This window comes from Symphalangus syndactylus, chromosome 5, assembly GCF_028878055.3.
Source record: "Symphalangus syndactylus isolate Jambi chromosome 5, NHGRI_mSymSyn1-v2.1_pri, whole genome shotgun sequence".
NCBI lineage: Eukaryota > Metazoa > Chordata > Mammalia > Primates > Hylobatidae > Symphalangus > Symphalangus syndactylus.
The window spans coordinates 144061669-144078093 of record NC_072427.2 but is presented as its reverse complement, the minus strand read 5'-3'; the positions used below and the strand labels follow the sequence as shown (position 1 = coordinate 144078093).

The window sequence follows — 16425 nt, the reverse complement described above, 5'->3', positions numbered from 1 at the left end:
ATTTAAATGAAAAGGCAAAGGAGCTGGACTTCAAAACAATTTTGAAAAAGAAGAAAAAAAGTGGGAGGTGACTCAGTCTATCTGACTTCAAGACATATTATATAGGTCAGTAATCAAAACTATGTGATATTGGTGGAGAGATAGACACATAGGTCAGTGGAACAGAATAAAGAATCCAGAAGCAGATCCACATAAATATGCCCAACTGATTTTTAACAAGGTGCAAAAGCAACTCAACAAAGGAGAAATAGGCTTTCAACATAAGATGCTGGAGTAATTGCGTATCTATTGCCAGAAATAATGAACCTCAACCTAAGCCTCACACCTCAAGCAAAAATTAACTCAAAATGGATCATGAACTTAAATGTAAAATGTAAAGCCATAAAACACTTAGAAAAAAATAGGATAAAATAGTCAAGATCTAGAATGAGGTGGCCGGGCGCAGTGGCTCAAGCCTGTAATCCCAGCACTTTGGGAGGCCGAGGTGGGCGGATCACAAGGTCAGGAGATCGAGACCGTCCTGGCTAACACGGTGAAACCCTGTCTCTACTAAAAATACAAAAAATTAGCCGGGTGTGGTGGCGGGCGCCTGTAGTCCGAGCTACTCGGGAGGCTGAGGCAGGAGAATGGCGTGAACCCGGGAGGCGGAGTTTGCAGTGAGCTGAGATCGCGCCACTGCACTCCAGCCTGGGGGACAGAGCGAGACTCCGTCTCAAAAAAAAAAAAAGATCTAGAATGAGGTAAAGTGTTGTGTTTTTTCACATATGGAGAATGCCATGTGAAAGAGTTCTTAGACTTGACACCAAAAGCACAGTTCATAAAAGGAAAGATATAGAAACTGGTCATCATCAAGATTTTAAATTTTTGTTCTGTAAAAAATCTTGTTAAGAGAATGAAAAGATAAACTACAGAGTGGGAAGAAAATATTTGCAAACCATATATCCGACAAAGGATTAGTATCTGGAATATATAAAGAACTCTCAAAAATTAATAAGAAAGCAAACAATCCAATTAGAAAATGGACAAAACATATGAAGAGACGTTTTAACACAGAAAATATACAGATGACAAATAAGCACGTGAAAATATGTTCAACAGCATAAGCCATTGGTGAAATGCAAGTTGAAACTGCTATGCAGTATTACTACATATCTATCAGGATGGCTAAGATGAAAAATAGTGACAACACCAAATTCTGACAAGGATGCAGAGAAGCTAGATCACTCATATGATGCTAGTGAGAATGTAAAATGGTGGCGTTTGGAAGTTTCTTAGAAAACTAAACATGCAACTGCCATATGACCCAGCAATTGAGCTCCTGGGTATTTATCTCAGAGAAATGAAGACTTGTAGTCACACAAAAGTTTGTGCACAAATGTTTATAGCAGCTATATTCACAAGAGCTCAAAACTAGAAGCAATCTAGATGTCCTTCAATAGGTGACTGCTTAGACAAAATGTGGTACATTCTATGGGATGTTATTCCACAGTAAAAAGGAACAAACTTTTGATAAACACAACAACCTAGATGAATCTCCAGAGGATTAGGCTGCGTGGGAAAAAAGCCAATCTTGGCCGGGCGCGGTGGCTCACACCTGTAATCCCAGCACTTTGGGAGGCCAAGGCGGGCGGATCACGAGGTCAGGAGATCGAGACCATCCTGGCTAACGTGGTGAAACCCTGTCTCTACTAAAAATACAAAAAAATTAGTTGGGTGCGGTGGCGGGCGCCTGTAGTCCCAGCTACTCGGGTGGCTGAGGCAGAAGAATGGTGTGAACCCGGGAGGCGGAGATTGCAGTGAGCCAAAGCTTGCAGTGAGCCAAGATCGCACCACTGCACTCCAGCCAGGGCAACAGGGCGAGACTCCGTCTCAAAAAAAAAAAAAAAAAAAAAGCCAATCTCAAAAGGTTACCCATGTATGATTTCATTTCATTTCCATAATGTTTTTGAAATGACAAAATTCTAGAAATGAAGAGTTGATTAGTGGTTGTCAGGAGTTATGGAGGGGGTGGGAGCAGGAGGTCACGGGTTGTGGCTATAAAATGACAGGATGAGGGAACTTTATGGTAACGAAAATGTTCTGTATCTTGACAGAAGCAATGTCAATATCCTGATTATAACATTGTGCTATTATACTGTTACCATTGGAAAAAAAATGGGTAAAGGGTACACAGGATCTTGATTATTTCTTACAACTGCATGTGAATCTACAATTATCTCAAAATTAAAAGTTAATTTTTAAAAACAAATTCAGGGCATACACATACAAAACTAAATTTATCTTTCATAAGTTGGCAGGGTTCTGCTGATACAGACCAGGTGGCTCTGCTGAACTTAGCTGGCCTCACTCGTGTGTGCTGCTGATCTAGGCTGGGTTCCTCTAGGTCAACTGGAGAATTTGATTCCGTTTCTTGTATCTGTCATCCTCAGCAGGCTGGCCTGGGCATGTTCTAATGGCCATAGCTGAGGTGCCCGAGAAAACAAGCTCTAGCCTGGGCGCGGTGGCTCACGCCTGTAATCTCAACACTTTGGGAGGCCAAAGCAGGTGGATCACTTGAAGTCAGGAGTCCGAGACCAGTCTGGCCAACTTGGTGAAAACCCATCTTTACTAAAAATACAAAAACTTAGCCAGGCGTGGTGGCGCACGGCTGTAATCCCAACTATTCGTGTGGCTGAGGCAGGAGAATCGCCTGAGCCCAGGAGGCAAATGTTGCAGTGAGCCAAGATGGCACCACTGGCTGGGTGCAGTGGCTCATGCCTGTAATCCCAGCACTTTGGGAGGCTGAGGCTGGTGGATCACCTGAAGTCAGGAATTTAAGACCAGCCTGACCAATATGGTGAAACCTCATCTCTACTAAAAATACAAAAATTAGCCAGACATGGTGGCGTGCGCCTGTAGTCCTAGGAGGCTGAGACAGGAGAATTGCTTGAACCTGGGAGGCAGAGGTTGCAGTGAGCCGAGATCACGCCACTGCACTCTAGCCTGGGCAACAAAGGGAGACTCCATCTCAAAAAAAAATAAAAAATAAAAAATCACACCACTGCACTCCTGCACTCCACCCTGGGTAACGGAGTGAGACGAGACAAGACAAGACAAGACAGGACAGGACACAACAGGACAGGACACGACAGGACAGGACACAACAGGACAGGACAGGACAGGGAAAGGAGAGGAAAGAGAAAGGGAAAGGGAAGAAGAAAACAAGTTCTAGTGGACAAACCTCTCTCCAGCCCGAATTTGAGTCATGGCTTTTACACACTAAGGACAAAAGCAAGTCACATGACTGATCCCAGAACCAGGGGACAGGGCAGGTCATTCATGCGTGGTGGGAGGGCACTGTGAAGTTATGCGGCAACAGGCATGAATATGGGGCAGAGGAGGTGAAAAGCTGGGGTGGTTGAAGGACACTACTACCATCCTTGACCACCTCCAGGACTAAAAATACCTATTGCGACTTTCTCTTCTTACTGCAGTAACTCTTACCCACTCCCCCACTCCACCTGCTTCATCCAAGTCAGGGGGAATGAGAGTTAGGAAGAAGGGGAAACATTGAAAACGTGTGCCTCTGTGTGTGTCTGTGTGTCTGTGTGTGTGTCTGCGTGTGTGTGCCTGTGTGTGTGTGTGTGTGCCTCTGTGTGTCTGTGTCTCCCTGTGTGTGCACCTGTGTGTGTCTGTGTGTGTCTATCTATGTATGTGTCTGTGTGTGTCTGTGTGTGTATGTGTTTGTGTGTGTCTCTGTGTGTGTGTATGTCCGTGTATCTGTGTCTCTCTGTGTGTCTGTGTGTATGTTTGTCTCTGTGTGTGTGTCTCTGTGTGCCTGTGTGTGTCTTTGTATCTGTGCATGTGTCTGTGCCTGTGTGGGTGTGTGTGTCTGTGTCTCTGTGTGTGTGTCTCTGTGTGCCTGTGTGTGTCTGTGTATCTGTGCATGTGTCTGTGCCTGTGTGGGTGTGTGTGTCTATGTCTCTGTGTGTGTGTCTCTGTGTGTCTGTGTGTGTCTGTGTATCTGTGCATGTGTCTGTGCCTGTGTGGGTGTGTGTGTCTATGTCTCTGTGTGTGTGTCTCTGTGTGTCTGTGTGTGTCTGTGTATCTGTGCATGTGTCTGTGCCTGTGTGGGTGTGTGTGTCTATGTCTCTGTGTGTGTGTCTCTGTGTGCCTGTGTGTGTCTGTGTATCTGTGCATGTGTGTCTGTGCCTGTGTGGGTGTGTGTGTGTCTGTGTCTCTGTGTGTGTGTCTGTGTGTCTGTGTATCTGTGTATATGTCTCTTTGTGTGTGTGTGTGTATCCCTGTGTGTGTCTGTGTGTGTGTTGTGGAAATTCCTGGAAATCTCCTATTTGTGGGAACTGAATCCCCAGCACTGCCATGTAAATATTTTTCCCTCTCATGGGCCACTGTGGCCATTGTCCATTGTTTCAAAGACCCTACAAAAGGATCTGAGTTTCCCTTTGCCAAAAGACAGGTCACAGGGAAGGGAACACAGCTGACCCTTGAACAATGTGGGGTTAGGGATGCTGACCCCCACGTCGTCAAAAATCCGTGTATAACTTTTGATTCCCAAAAAAGGAGTCAGCCTGATATCTGCTCAATATTCTACTGAACTTAACTACCAAGAGCCTGCAGTTGACTGGGAAGCCCTGCTGATAACATAGTCAGTTAACTCATATTTCGTGTATGAATTATATAATGTATTCTTACAATAAAGTAAGCCAAAGCAAAGAAAATATTATTAAGAAAATCATGAGGAAGAAAAATATTTCCTCTTCGTTAAGTGCAAGTGGAGCTTCATGAAGGTTTTCCTTACTGTCTTCACACTGAGTAGGCTGCGGAGGAAGCGGAGGGGTTATTCTTGCTGTCTCTGGGTGGCAGAGGCAGAAAAGGCGGAGGAAGTAAAAGGGAAGGCAGGAGAGGCAGGCACACTCAGTGTAGATTTTACTGGAAAAAACCTGTGTATAAGTGAACCTGTGCAGTTCAAATCCATCTTGTTCAAGGGTCGACTCTCTATAATGTCTACAAATGTCCTACCCTGCGCCAGGCTGCCTCTGCCCCAATCTTTATTCCATTTTCTGTCCCATCTCTGACTCTCTGCTCACCTTTTCAATGTTCTAGACTCCTTGTTCCTTTCCTAGCACCCACCCAGAATTTATGAGAATCCCTGTCCAAAGCCACTGAGAGCAGTCTCTTCAGCTCCATATCTTTATTAGTAAAATATGGATATCAGCAGTGCCACCTCACGGCGTTTATGTGAGGATGAAGCGACATGACTGATAATGAGTTTACACTGCCCGGTATGCAGTGATTCCTCAATATATTGCAGGGTGTGTTTTTTTCTTTTCTTTTAATATGGGGGTAGGGGCTGCCCAGTCTCACTGCAGACAGTTAAAGGAATCCCAGCACCAGGCACGATGGCTCATGCCTGTAATCCCAACACTTTGGGAGGCCGAGGCGGGTGCATCACGAGGTCAGGAGTTTGAGACCAAACTGGCAATATGGTGAAAACCCGTCTCTACTAAAAATACAAAAATTAGCCAGACCTGGTGGCAAGCGCCTGTAGCCCCAGCTATTCAGGAGGCTGAAGCAGGAGAATCGCTTCAACCCGGGAGGCAGAGGTTGCAGTGAGCCGAGATCGTGCCAATGCACTCCGGCCTGGGCGACAGAGCAAGACTCCATCTAAAAAAAAAAAAAAAGAAAAGGAATCCCAGCAATCCAAGGCGGAACTCTGAAAATAGTTTCCCGTAGAAACACCGTTCTACACTGCAGTCGTATTCTATCCACTATTATTCCTCCCAAAGAGTCTAAGGTTCCAGGGCTTTCACTTCATCCTGGAGGCTAAATGGGCTCCCCTGGGCTCCCCTGGCAGAACTAACCACCTAGAAGAACGCTACTCCAAGGGGAAAATGTGAGTGCTACATAAGTTCCTTATAAATGTGCTTTTGAAATAGAGTCCACTCTTAAGTTTGATACTTCCTAAAATTTAATGTGTGAAGGAAGATGCTTGGGAGACAATCCGTGTATCAGGCTGATATATGGCAGATACTCTACTGTGCTCCCTGAGCAAGAACCTGAGGAATGAGGCCAGATGGGCAGAAATACTCAGGGCCAAGGGTAGGGAGCAAAACTGTGTTGTAAAGAGACCTAGATGGACTTGGGAGGAGGTGGGTTCAATAGGAGGCCACGACCAATGCCCTGGCATGCAAAGGCTGGACAGGAGTCTTGAAAGAGCCTCAAAAATATGGAAAATCAGATCCTAAGAGCAAAATGCCAAGGGGGACCTACTCATTAGTGAGCAGTCTGCAAAAACAGAAAGGTTTTAGCCAGAAGCTTATAGGAGTAGACCTGGAACCCAAATTGAAAAGGAATAGTGAGACCCATAATTTGAGAAGGAAATAGAATAGGCAGAAGAACTATAAAAACTATAGCTTCAAGTCTAAGAGCCTATTTATAATCTTTTGGCTTCCCTGGACCACATTGGAAGAATAATTATCTTGGGCCACACATAAAACATACTAACACTAATAATAGCTGATGAGAAAAAAAAGAAAGAAAAAGAAAGAAAGAAAGAAAGAAAAAAGAAAAGAAAAAAGAAAAGAAAAGAAAAAAAGAAAAGAAAAGAAAAAAAGGAAAGAAAAGAAAAGGAAAGGAAAGAAAAGAAAAGAAAAAAGAATGGCCATGCATAAATCTCACAATGTTTTAAGAAAGTTTATGAATTTGTGTTGGGCCGCATTCAAAGCTATCCTGGGCCTCATGCAGCCCGTGGAAGCTTGCATAAGAGATGGATTTAGGACCTTTTGGGGGAAGTGCTTGATAAGGGTTGAATGGCACCATAAACTGAAGCTAAACTGAAAGGTTTTAGAATTTAACTTGAGACACCTCAAATGCTTTTAGATGAAACTCAGGACTTTTCACTGTAGTAAAGTTTAGCGTGAAATTGACCTTGTAGGGGCACCAGACAGCAGTGAGCAGGGTGTGTAAGAGTGAGGGAGGGCTTAATAAATAGAGATGGTGGGAAAAGGAGCTGGCTTTTTGTGAGTACAGCTTCTTGCAGACTAGCAAGAGCCAAGAATGAACCTAAGCCAGACTCAGGTCTACTGGGCAGTGCTAGGCCTGTCTCAACCCTGTTCGCACATCAGGTACCCCATGCGTCTGCTGTAGTCCTTAGCTACGTGTGACCCTAAAACATCACCGAGGTTTCTAGTGATGTTGAAACTCAGCTAATAAACAGGGAATCCCGAGGGTTCCCCTCTACTCCACTCCTGACAGTGGCCATCCTGCCTCTGCTTGAATACCTTAACTCACCTCTCATGAGGCACCCATCTCCTCATTAAATGATTGTCACTGGGAAGAATCCGCCCCACACAGCCGGATCAAATTTGCCCCCTGGTGACTTTCAGCCCCCGGTCCCCATTCTGCTCTTTGGCGCTAGGTAGCTGAATCGAATCCTTCCATGAGAATCAATTCCATTCCTCCTATATCTTCTCTTTTCTAAGATAAATAGTCCACGTTACACAATCTTAATACCCAATTCAGTGAGCATTTCATGAGTGTCTAATATATGCAAAGCACCATGCTTGTGCCAAGTGGGACCCTAAAGTGAATATTATCTCCTTGCTCTTTAGGCAAACAGGGTGAAGAGAGAGGCATAGATGATGGACACTAAAACAAGGACCGTAAGTACTGTAATATAGCTACACACAAATTACAGTGGTATAGGCATGAGGAAAGAGTAGCCCAGCTTACCTTGGGGGAACTGGAAAGGCTCTAAGAAGAAGTGGAATGGAGTTGGAGTTGGAAAGACTTCAACAATCAGATGTGAGAAGGAGGTGGGTGGTGAGTGGAAAGAAAACAGGACAGGCCTGAGGACCTTGTTTTCCTTTTCTTTTTTGAGGTTTTTTTTCTTTTTCCTTTGTTTTTCATTTTATTTTTATTTTTCATTAACAAGTAGTAATGATATATGTTTATGGAGTACAATTTGATGTTTTGATACAGGTTTACAATGTGGAATGATTAAATCAGCCTAATTAGTAAATCCATCACCTCACAAACTTACCATTTTTTTGCAGTAAAAACATTTAAGATCTATTTTTAGCAATTTTGAAATGTATAATGCATTATTACTTATTATAGTTACCGTGCTGTGCAATTGATCAGTAAAGCTTATTCCTCTTGTCTAACTGAAATTGTGTAGCCTTTGACCAACCTCTCTGCTTTTCCCAACCACCCCTCCAACCCCAGTCCCTGGTAACCACCATTGTACTCTCTACTTCTATGAGATCAACTTTCTCAGATTCTACCTATGAGTGAGATCATGCAATATTTGTCTTTCTGTGCCTGGCTTATTTCACTTAGTGTAATGTCCTCCAGATTCATCCATGTTGTCCCAAATCACAGGATTTCACCCCTATTTAAGGCTGAATAGTATTCTATTGTGTATATATACGACATTTTCTTTATTCATTCAACTGTTGATGGACACCTAGATTGATTCCATATCTTGGCTATTGTAAATCATGTTGCAATGAACATGGGAGTTCAGGTGTCTCTTCAACATACTGATTTCAATGCCTTTGGATAAATACCCAGAAGTGGGATTGCTAGATCAGGACCTTGGTTTCTTAGTTTCTATTTGACCTTGAGCATATCTAAAATGAGAGCCCTGAACGAGATGATTTCTAAAGTTTAGTGATAGAGACCAAAGGGAGTATACATTTGAGCATTCCAACTTAGGCCAAAGCCTAAAAGTGAGAAGCCTGCCCATATCAAGGGAGTGAGGTGTGTGTTTGCGGCAGGGGTAGTAGAAGAGCAAGATGGTTCATGAATTCAGTATTCTTGTTTCACTGAGGCAGCACCCATCACCATTCTGATCAGGTCCCTCGGGGACATGGACAATGTCCTTAGAATGATGATGATGATGGTACCACCAGCACAACCACCACCATTTCTCTAGCATGTGGGTGAGCCAAACACCTTTGGAAACACCTTACATATTTACATTTACATCCTACTGAATCCTCATAACAGCCCTGTGAGATGGATACAATTTTTATTATTCTCATTTTACAAATTAGAAAGCTGAGGCACAGAAAGGTTAAATAACTTGCCCAAGTCCATAGGGCTAATCTAATAGCAGAGCTGGGATTTGAAGGCAAGTAGTCTCACTCCCTGCTTTTCTTCCTCGAAAAACACAAGGGCAGGGCTGAACACAGCTCAGGGGACACAGTCTGCACCAGGACAAGGTTACAATGGCACTGTAACTTCTTTTTTTTTTTTTTTTTTGAGACGAAGTTTCGCTCTTGTTGCCCAGGCTGGAGTGCAATGGCACAATCTCAGCTCACCACAACCTGGGTTCAAGCGATTCTCCTGCCTCAGCCTCCCGAATAGCTGGAATTACAGGCATGCGCCACCTCACCCGGCTAATTTTGTATTTTTAGTAGACATGGGGTTTCTTCATGTTGGTTAGGCTGGTCTCAAACTTCCAACCTCAGGTGATCCACCCGCCTTGGCCTCCCAAAGTGCTGGGATTACAGGCGTGAGCCACCGCGCCCGGCCAGCACTATAACTTCTTTTGCGTTCTCACTAACTCAGCCTCAGACGATTTGACTTCCTTGGAAGCCACCGCATACTGAAGTGGAACTGACAATCACCTAAAAACCCCTAAATGCCTTTGACATGAGCCACTCTTAAGCCAGGTCTCTCCCATTCTGTTCACGTGCGGCTGATCAGTTCAACCTAAATGTTGAGTTTTACATTGAACCCTATAAAATTCTAGGTTTTAGCTCATAGTTTCACCCTACAATAATTTTGAAACATGATAGGTTACCTAATGTCACCTCTCCCAGCTTAGTAGTAACATAAACAAAAACAGTTGACCGTTATGGGGGCCCTGACTTTGTGCCAGACACCCTGCTACGTGTTTGTTTGTTTAATGTAATACCTCATATAATCATTTAGTCTTTACAGAAAGTTGAATATTATTATTATTCTCACTTAATAGGATAGGAAACCAAGTCTAATGAAGTTAAGAAGCTTGCTCAAAATCCAATTAGGGGCTGGGCACGGTAGCTCATGCCTGTAATCCCAGCACTTTGGAAGGCCAAGGCGGGGGGATCACCTGAAGTCAGGAGTTCGAGACCAGCCGGGCCAACATGGAGATACCCCATATCTACTAAAAATACAAAAAATTAGCCAGGCATGGTGGCGGATGCCTGTAATCCCAGCTACTTGGGAGGCTGAGGCAGGAGAATTGCTTGAGCCTGGGAGGTGGAGGTTGCAGTGAGCCAAGATCGTGCCACTGCACTCCAGCCTGGGTGACGCAGTGAGACGCCATCTCAAAAAAAAAAAAAAAAATCCAATTAGGAAGGGACTGACCCAAGATCCATACCTAGGATTATCTGACTCCAGGGCCTGAACTTTTATCTATGTTCTCTGCAGCATCCTCACATCTTCTACACACTTATTATCTAAGTCAATCATGAAAAATGATGAAACAGGCCGGGCGTGGTGGTTCATGCCTATAATCCCAGCACTTTGGGAGGCCGAGGCGGGCAGATCACGAGGTCAGGAGGTCGAGACCAGCCTGGCCAACATGGTGAAACCCCGTCTCTACTAAAAATATAAAATTAGCCGGGCGTGGTGGCACGTGTCTGTAGTCCCAGCTACTCAGGGGGCGGAGGCAGGAGAATCGCTTGAACCCAGGAGGTAGAGGTTGCAGTGACCCGAGCTCACACCACTGGACTCCAGCTTGGGTGACAGAGTGAGACTCCATTTCAAAAAAAAAAGAAAAAAGAAAAATGATGAAACAGAATCAGGGAGAGAATTCAGAGGAAAATGACATCCCTCCAGGTGTGTATGAACCAATTACTCAGAGTCATAAACAGTTAGAGATTGAGGCATTTTTCACAAAATATTGAGGGCTGGAGAGGTTGAACAATTTGCTCCCACTCACACATCTAGAAAAGAGAGGAGATGCAAAAGTAAACAATGCAGAAAGGTCAAGACCCTCATTCCATCAACACACAATTCAAGTGCACATACGTGGGAAACCATCTGAAAAGTTTTGTAATTGCAATTTCATCTAGCCAGCAATTCTCCAACTCGTTCACATGCATCTCATGAGATCGTTGTCAGAAGCCTCGCTAGAGTGAACGTGCACTTCATCAAAGACACCCCTGATCCGTGGGAGATGGGATTCGTTTGTGCTGATCTACTCTCCAGGAACACAAGAAACTCACCATTCTAACGGTTCATAAATCATCCATTTAATACCCCAGTTTCAGATTTTGCAGGAATTAACATCAATGCAGGGTTTTTGAGACCCGCCAACTTGCTGAAACAGTGCAAGCCACCTGCAGTCCTCGGATACCACTCAGTGATGGCCCTAGGTCTCCCTACTCTGGGCCCGAGTTCACTTACAGCTGCAAAACACACCTGTGCCCTCTCCTCACAGGCAGAACACTTCAACTTCTCTCAGTCATTTCCAACTGAGACTGTTTTCCTTGGTAGAGAATACAGAAGTCAAATGGACTCAGCGGTTCTGCCTGGTCTCTGCCTTCTGTTGTTGAGAATAAACCAGAAAAATCCCTTCTTCTGTCATTAACATTTTCAAGAAGCTCCGTTCAGTCCAGTGCTCTTATTTCAGGCCTATCACACCCTTTCGTATTTGTGTTTTCATAGCCACTGACAAAGACTGTGTCCTTGACCAAACTTTAGTCAGGCTCCTCTGAGCCCAATTAGGCCCCATCCTTGGGCATGCCCCCACCCCCAATATCTGATCACCCTCAAAATCTGATCAAATTCCTCATCCCTCATCATCCCCCAGGCGATGTCTGATCACCCTGCCTGGTCTTCAGCAAAAATAGCAGTAGGTCAACTTAGCCAGAATCCCCTGACTCCCAGTGTTTCCCCTTAGTAATTTTCCACCCACTGACCCCACCTGACTCTTTGGTTACAAATCCCCACTTGCCTCTGCTGCATTCAGAGTTGAGCCCAGTTTCTCTCCCTGACTACAGACCCTATTGCAGTGGTCCCTACACCAATTGCGACAGTCCCGGATAAAATCTGCCTTACCCTTTTAACAAGTGTCAAGAGTAAATTTTTCCTTAACATCTCCTGTGGGCACTATTTGTATACATTTAAAGTGAGAGCTTATCCAAGAGCTTCCTTTTTAGCCTGGCAATCAAGTATCCTTTTTGCTTCTTTCTCCAGATCACTCCCTAAACCCCTCATCTATAGTAAGAAGCAGAATCAGAATTTGACTCCAAGACTGCGCCTGAGGAGCCTGAGCCCTAAATACTATGCTCTATTGTTACCTGTGTTATCTGTAAATAACTGAGCCATTGATTAAAACACAGTCAATAGGCTGGGCACGGTGGCTCATGCTCACTCCTAATCCCAGCACTTTGGGAGGCGGAGGTGGGTGGATCAACTGAGGTCAGGAGTTCGAGACCAGCCTGACCAACATGGTGAAACCCTGTCTCTACTAATATACAAAAGTTAGCTGGGCGTGGTGGTAGGCGCCTGTAATCCCAGCTACTCAGGAGGCTGAGGCAGGAAAATCGCTTAAACCTGGAAGACCTCGGAGGTGGCAGTGAGCCGAGATTGCGCCACTGCACTCCAGCCCGGGCGACAAGAGCGAAACTCCATCTCAAAACAAAAACAAAACACAATCAATAACAGAACCTTGAGATCTCTAGCTAGATGCATCTCAATCAATTAAGCATGCAATCAAAGAGCCTGAAGGGGACCTGAGGTCCAGATAATTTAAGTGATTTAACCAACGTTAAAGATTATTTTTTAAGGGGAAAATCATGACTCTCACATGATATAAAAGAACATGTGGCAAATATTTTATTTAACTCATTTAACTGGAGCCAGCAAAATATTAAAACCAGCTCAAAGGAGAAAACTCCAACTACCACACATTTATAGTCAGATAAGAAATACCAGGCCGGGCGCAGTGGCTCACGCCTGTAATCCCAGCACTTTGGGAGGCCGAGGCAGGCGGATCATGAGGTCAAGAGATCGAGACCATCCTGGCTCACACGGTGAAACCCCGTCTCTACTAAAAATACAAAAATTAACCAGGCGTGGTGGTGGGCGCCTGTAGTCCCAGCTACTCGGGAGGCTGAGGCAGGAGAATGGTGTGAACCCGGGAGGCGGAGCTTGCAGTGAGCAGAGATCGCGCCACTGCACTCCAGCCTGGGTGACAGCGAGACTCCCTCTCAAAAAAAAAAAAAAAAAAGAAAAGAAATACAGAAATAAATTTACAAACAGGCAAAACTGGAAAAACTGGTTAATATCTACAGGATAATAAACAATGGCATTCCATGGGAGACTATTTGCATTTTAATATGCAAGGAATTATTTGCATTACTATCAGTTTTCTATATGTTAACTTGTTTCTAAGGAGTTGTAAAATAGCATAATCAAAAGCAAATAAATAAGCATATCTCTATAAAGTCAGATAATCCCCAAAGGCTCTAACATTCCATTGAAAGGATATCCACTAATCTCTTTGCCCATTGCAAATCTTTCCATTTTTCCCTACACCAAAGTCAAAAAGCAGTAATAGCAAGTCCAGAAAAGAGGTGAAGAACATCAACAAACGGCTGCCTCTGAACCATGTGAAGAAGATGGTCAGGTTTAGTGGTTAGCGTCATGGGCTTTAAAGACAGACTGCCTGGGCTCCCTCAAATTCCAGCTTTGCTTCATGTGCTTCTGTGACCCTGGGCAATTTTACTTAAGTCTTTTGTTTGTTTGTTTTTCTTTTCTTTCTTTTTTTTTTTTTTTTTTGTGATGGAGTCTCTGTTGCCCAGGCTGCAGTACAGTGGCTCCATCTTGGCTCGCTGCAACCTCTGCCTCCTGTGTTCAAGCAATTCTTCTGCCTCAGCCTCCCCGAGTAGCTGGGACTACAGGTGTGCGCCGCCACGCCCAGCTAAATTTTTTTTTGTTTTTAGTAGCGACGAGGTTTCACCACGTTGGCCAGGCTGTTCTCAAACTCTTGACCTCAGGTGATCTGTCCGCCTCAGCCTCCCAAATTGCTGGGATTACAGGCGTGAGTCACTGTGCCCAGACTCTTTTTTTTTTTTTTTTTTTTGAGACAGAGTCTCTGTTGCCCAGGCTGGAGTGCAGTGGCACGATGTCAGCTCACTGCAACCTCCGCCTCCCAGGTTCAAGTGATTCTCCTGCCTCAGCCTCCCAAGTAGCTGGGATTACAGCCATGTGCCACCACACTTGGCTAATTTTGTATTTTCAGTAGAGACGGGGTTTCAGACGGGGTTGGCCAGGCTGTTCTCTAACATTCTACCACAAAAGAAGTGAAAATGGCCTGTTCCTGCCTTAACTGATGACATTGTCTGTGAAATTCCTTCTCCTGGCTCATCTTGGCTCAAAAACTCCCCCACTGAGTACCTTGTGACCCCCACTCCTGCCTGCCAGAGAACCCCCCTTTTTCCTTTACCTACCCAAATCCTATAAAACGGCCCCACCCCATCTCCCTTCGCTGACTCTCTTTTCAGACTCAGCCCCCCCTGCACCCAGGTGAAATCAACAGCCATGTTGCTCACACAAAGCCTGTATAGTAGTCTCTTCACACGGACGCACATGAAACTGACCTCAAGCGATCCACCTGCCTCAGCCTCCCAGAGTGCTAGGATTACAGGCATGAGCCACCATCTGTGGCCTGTTTGTTTTTTGAGACAGTTCTGTCACCCAGGCTGGAGTGCAGTGGTTTGATCACTGCAGCCTTGAACTCCTGGGCTCAAGTGATCCTCCCACCTCAGCCTCCAGAGTATGAGACTACAGGCATGCAGTACCATACCTGGCTAAATTTTTTGATTTTTTTTTTCTTTTTTTGTAGAGATGGGGCCTCACTATGTTACCCAGGCTAGTCTCAAACACCTGGCCTCATGCAATCTGCTTCCCAAAAGTGCTGAGATTCCAGGTGTGAGCCACCATATCCCACCTACTTAACTCTTTTGTATCTCAGTTACTTCATCTGTAAAATGGGCATAACTGTAGTGCCTACTACACAGCTGAGTTAATAATTGGCATGGACTCAGTAAAATAAGAACTATTATTGTTAGGGCTCTTTGGAGCCATGGCCATGACAGCATGTCTATCTTTACTCTAAAAATTTTGCCCAACTAGGCTCAGAATTCTCTCTCAGCCATCTCCGATTTTACAGTAAGATGAACATTCTTTCTCCAAGGTTCCCATTGCTTCTATGAGACCAACCAGTGCCTCTTTGTCAGCCAAACGCAAGGATAGAACAATGTTTATCACCGTGGCTTCCTTTGACTTAAGAGATGATATTAGCATCAAGTGTGAAATGACCCTTGTTTATCAGGAGTCTTCCATGGAAGTCATGGTAGTCAGATCTCCTATCACAATTACCTCCTGCCTTGGTGCAGGATGTGATCTCTGTACTAAGAACGTCTTCCATCTCGTCTCTGGCCAGGCCAGTTATAGCAACACAGCACTATCACTTCAGTCCTTCTATTATTTTGTCTTCACTCAAACCACAAATTAGAGGATCTTCTTCCAGGTATAGGGGAGAAGAAAATTTACTTTTCCTCTACCTTCCTAGGTTTTTTGGCTGGGGCCCTGCAAATTAGACTGACATAAGATAGATTAACAAAAGAAAAACAAACAGAAGTTTATTATTAACACATGCATACACACAGGATTGCTCAACGATGAGTAACTCAAGGGAGTGGTCAGAACTTGGGCTTATAGAGCACTTTTTTAAAAAATAAATAAATTTGTAAAGAAGTGACAAGACAGGCCGGGTGCAGTGGCTCACGCTTGTAATCTCAGCACTTTGGGAGACCGAGGCAGGCGGATCACTTTAAGTCAGGAGTTTGAGACCAGCCTGGCCAGCATGGAGAAACCCTGTCTCTACTAAAAACACAAAAATTAGCTGGGCATGATGGCATGCACCTGTAATCTAAGCTACTCTGGAGGCTGAGACAGGAGAATCGCTTGAACCCGGGAGGCGGAGGTTGCAGTGAGCAAAGATCGCACCACTGCACTCCAGGCTGGGCGACAGAGTGAGACTCCATCTCAAAAAAAAACAAGTGACAAGACAAAGGGAAAGAGCTTTAGGCTTCTGGAGGTGGCAAACTGTGGGAAGGTAAGTAGATGGGAAAAGTAATGGAAGATAAAGATTGCCTTAGTGAGGTTGGTTATGTAGGTTCCTCCAGTGCCATCTCTGGGCTGCTTAAGAGCAGAGATCGTGCCACTGCACTCCAGCCTGGGTGACAGCGAGACTCCGTCTCAAAAAAAAAGGGGGGGGGGCCAGAATTGTCTCCAGTGATTTTGAATCTTCCTGTTGTCCGTGGTAGGCAGACATGGGGAGCAGAGAGTTTCTCTTTTTTTTCTTTTCTTTTTTTCTTTTTTTGAGGCGAAGTCTCGCTCTGTTGCCCAGGCTGGAGT

General features: G+C 44.7%; 1 protein-coding gene and 1 pseudogene across 6 annotated transcripts in view; one reads left to right on the top strand and one right to left on the bottom strand.

Annotated features, from left to right (window-relative positions):
• Positions 1 to 16425, bottom strand: part of LOC129483347 (mortality factor 4-like protein 1) — a 225020-nt pseudogene that overhangs the window by 71714 nt on the left and 136881 nt on the right.
• Positions 1 to 16425, top strand: part of BCL2L14 (BCL2 like 14) — a 54992-nt gene that overhangs the window by 5686 nt on the left and 32881 nt on the right. For 3 of the 6 annotated variants that reach the window (XM_055280629.2, XM_055280627.2, XM_063639661.1), the window contains exons 1-2: positions 5772 to 5893; positions 7611 to 7661. The gene's annotated coding sequence lies outside the window, so the exon portion shown is untranslated. Of the gene's footprint in view, positions 1 to 5770; positions 5894 to 7610; positions 7662 to 16425 lie in introns of those variants that run through there. The other 3 variants (XM_055280626.2, XM_055280624.2, XM_063639662.1) reach the window with 2 other exon arrangements.